The sequence below is a fragment of the Manacus candei genome, unplaced genomic scaffold, assembly GCF_025592945.1.
Source record: "Manacus candei isolate 608988 ecotype Guabito, Panama unplaced genomic scaffold, ASM2559294v1 h1tg000381l, whole genome shotgun sequence".
Classification (NCBI taxonomy): Eukaryota; Metazoa; Chordata; class Aves; order Passeriformes; family Pipridae; genus Manacus; species Manacus candei.
The window spans coordinates 27,509-31,737 of record NW_026138429.1 but is presented as its reverse complement, the minus strand read 5'-3'; positions in this window follow the sequence as shown (position 1 = coordinate 31,737).

Genomic DNA, 4,229 nt, shown 5'->3' with positions numbered 1-4,229 from the left:
CCAATTCCTCCCAAATTTCCACCCAAATTTCCCCAAATTTCCCCCAAATTTTTTCTCATTTCTTCCCGAATTTCCACCAAAATTCCCCCAAATTTTTTCTCATTTGGGGGGGAATTTGGGGAAAATTTTCCCCAAATTTCCACCCAAATTTTCCCAAAAATCCCCCAAATTTTTCTCATTTTCCCCCCAAAATTCCCCCCAAATCCCCCCCCAAAATTCCCCCAAATTTCTTTCATTTTTCCCCCCCAATTTTTTCCCATTTCCCCCCAAATTTCCCCCCCAAAAAAAACCCCCCCAAATTTTCCTCATTTTCCCCCCCTTTTCCCCCATTTTCCCTTCGCAGGCGGCGCCCCCTGCTGGACTCGGATTGGCCACGCCCCCCTCGCCCCTGATTGGCCGCTCACCTCGGACGCGTGGAGCGCCCCCTGGAGGATCCTCGGAGCGTCTCCACCAATCAGGGCCCTGCGGGGAAAAGGGGGAGGAGCTTGTGGGGTGTCATGGCCGCCGTGCGTTGGTCACTACTGGTCACTACTGGTCATTACTGGTCACTATTGGTCACTACTGGTCACTACTGGTCACTATTGGTCACTACTGGTCACTGCTGGTCATTACTGGTCACTACTGGTCCACTACTGGTCACTATTGGTCACTACTGGTCACTATTGGTCATTACTGGTCACTGCTGGTCATTACTGGTCACTATTGGTCACTGCTGGTCACTATTGGTCACTACTGGTCACTATTGGTCACTACTGGTCATTACTGGTCATTACTGGTCACTACTGGTCACTGCTGGTCCACTACTGGTCACTCTTGACCCCATTGGTCACTCCTGCTCATTATTGACCCCCCTTGACCCCTCTGACCCCTCTTGACCCCTCCTGACCCCCCCTGGTCACTCCTGGTCACTCTTGACCCCTCTCCTGACCCCTCTTGACCCCGCCCTGACCCCTCCTGACCCCTCCTAACTCCCCTTGACCCCTCCTGACCCCTCCTGACCCCTCCTGACCCCTCCCTTGACCCCCTCCTGACCCCCCCTGACCCCGCTGGTCACTCTTGACCCCTCCTGACCCCTCCTGACCCCTCCTGACCCCCCCTTGACCCCTCCTGACCCCTCCTGACCCCTCCATGACCCCTCCTGACCCCACCCCTGACCCCTCCTTGACCCCTCCTGACCCCTCTTGACCCTTCCTGACCCCTCTGGTCACTCTTGGTCACTCTTGACCCCTCCTGACCCCCCCTGACCCCTCCTGACCCCTCTTGACCCCTCCTGACCCCCCCTGACCCCTCCTGGCCCCCCCTGACCCCTCCTGACCCCCCCTGACCCCTCCTTGACCCCTCCTGACCCCCCCTGACCCCCCCTGACCCCTCTTGACCCCTCCTGACCCCCCCGACCCCTCCTGACCCCCTCCTGACCCCTCCTGACCCCCCCTGACCCCTCCTGACCCCTCCTGACCCCTCCTTGACCCCTCCTTGACCCCTCCTGACCCCTCCTGACCACCTCCTGACCCCCCCTGACCCCTCCTGACCCCCCCCTTGACCCCTCCTGACCCCCCCTGACCCCCCCTGACCCCCTCTGACCCCTCCTTGACCCCTCCTGACCCCTCTTGACCCCTCCTGACCCCTCTGGTCACTCTTGGTCACTCTTGACCCCTCCTGACCCCCCTTGACCCCTCCTGACCCCATCTCTGACCCCTCCTGACCCCCCCTGACCCCCTCCTGACCCCTCCTGACCCCTCCTGACCCCCCCTCACCCCCCCTGACCCCTCCTGACCCCTCCTGACCCCTCTTGACCCCTCCTGGCCCCCCCCTTGACCCCTCCTGACCCCCCCTGACCCCTCCTGACCCCTCCTGACCCCTCCTTGACCCCTCCTGACACCCCCTCCTGACCCCTCCTGACCCCTCCTGACCCCTCTTGACCCCTCCTCACCCCCCCCTGACCCCTCCTGACCCCTCCTGACCCCTCTTGACCCCTCCTGGCCCCCCCCTTGACCCCTCCTGACCCCCCCTGACCCCTCCTGACCCCTCCTGACCCCTCCCTTGACCCCTCCTGACCCCTCCTGACCCCCCCCTGACCCCTCCTGACCCCCCTTGACCCCTCCTGACCCTCCTGACCCCTCCTGACCCCTCCTGACCCCTCCTTGACCCCTCCTGACCCCCCCTTTGACCCCTCCTGACCCCTCCTGACCCCCCCTGACCCCTCCTGACCCCTCCTGACCCCCCCTTGACCCCCCCTTGACCCCTCCTGACCCCTCCTGACCCCCCCTTGACCCCTCCTGACCCCTCCTGACCCCCCCCTGACCCCTCCTGACCCCTCCTGACCCCTCTTGACCCCTCCTGACCCCCCCCTGACCCCTCCTGGCCCCCCCCTGACCCCTCCTGACCCCCCCTGACCCCTCCTTGACCCCTCCTGACCCCCCCTGACCCCCCCCTGACCCCCTCCTGACCCCTCCTGACCCCCCCTGACCCCTCCTGACCCCCCCTGACCCCTCCTTGACCCCTCCTGACCCCTCTTGACCCCCCCTGACCCCGCTGGTCACTCGTGGTCGCTCGGCTGCCGTTTGTCCAGCAGGGGGCGCTCTGGGAGCTTTAAAAAAAAAACCCCAAAAAATGGAAATTTTGGGGCTTTTTTGGGTTTTGGTTTTTTTTGGGGCGTTTTGGGGGGTTTTTGGGAAAAGGGGCGTGGCCTCCCGGGGGTGGGGGAGGGGCGGGAAAGGGGGGGGGAGGGGAGGGAGGGAGGAGAGGACGCGCGACGCGGGGACGGAGGTGAGGGGGGGGATTTTTGGGGGGAAAAAGGGGGGTTTTGGGCAAAAAATGGGGGGGGAAAATGGGGTTTTTTTTAGGGGGAAAAATTGGGGAAAAAATCGGGATTTTGGGGGGAAAAATTGGGGGGGGTTTTGGGGAGGAAAAATTGGGATTTTTGGGGGGAAAATTGATTTTTTTTAAGGGGGAAAATTGGGGGTTTTGGGGGGAAAATTTAGGGGAAAATTGGATTTTTGGGGAAGAACTGAGGGTTTTTTGGGGGAAAAATTGGGGGTTTTTTTTGGGGGGGGGGAAATGGATTTTTTTAAGGGGAAAAATTGGGGTTTTTTAGGGGGAAAAATGGATTTTTTTAAGGGGAAAAATTGAGGGTTTTTTGGGGGGAAAATTGGGAGGTTTCGGGGGAAAAATTGATTTTTTTTTAGGGGGAAAAATTTGGGAAAAAATCGGGGATTTTTTGGGGAAAAATTGAGGGAGTTTTGGGGAGGAAAATTGGGATTTTTGGGGGGAAAAATTGATTTTTTTTTTAGGGGGGAAAATTGGGGGTTTTTAGGGGGAAAAATGGATTTTTTTAGGGGTAAAAAATTGGGGGTTTTGAGGGAGAAAAATGGATTTTTTTAGGGTGAAAAATTGGGATGTTTTTGGGGAAAAATGGATTTTGTTTTAGGGGAAAAATTAGGGATTTTGGTGGGAAAAATTTAGGGGGAAAATTGGGATTTTTGGGGGGGAAAAATTGGGGGTTTTTTTGGGGGGGAAAATTGGAGGTTTTTGGGGGGAAATTGGGGGGGCTTGGGGGGAAAAATTGGGGATTTTGGGGGAAAAATTTAGGGGGGAAATTGGGATTTTTTGGGGAAAAATTGGGGATTTTTTTTAGGGGAAAAATTAGGGATTTTGGGGGAAAATTTAGGGGAAAAATTGGGATTTTGGGGGGAAAATGGGTTTTTTTGGGGGGAAAAATTGGGGGGGTTTTAGGGGGAAAAATGGATTTTTTTAGGGGTAAAAAACTGGGGGTTTTGAGGGAGAAAAATGGATTTTTTTAGGGTGAAAATTGAGGGTTTTTTGAGGGAATAATTTAGGGGAAAAATTGGGATTTTTTTGGGGGTGAAAATTGCGGATTTTTTGGGGAAATTTAGGGGGGAAATTGGGATTTTTGGGGGGGAAAATTGGGGAGGTTTTTTGGGGAGGAAAAATTGGGGATTTTTGGGGGAAAAATTGGGGGTTTTGGGGGGGAAAAATTGGGGAGTTTTTGGGAGGGAAAAATGGGGTTTTTTAGGGGGAAAAATTGGGGGGGTTTGGGGGGGAAAAATTGGGGTTTATTGGGGGGGGGTTTGGGGGAGAAAAATTGGGGATTTTGGGGGATGGAAAAATTAGGGGGAAAATTGGGGATTTTTTGGGGAAAAATTGGGGGGTTTTTTTGGGGGGGGGGGAGAAATGGATTTTTTTAGGGGGGAAAAATTTTAGGGGAAAAA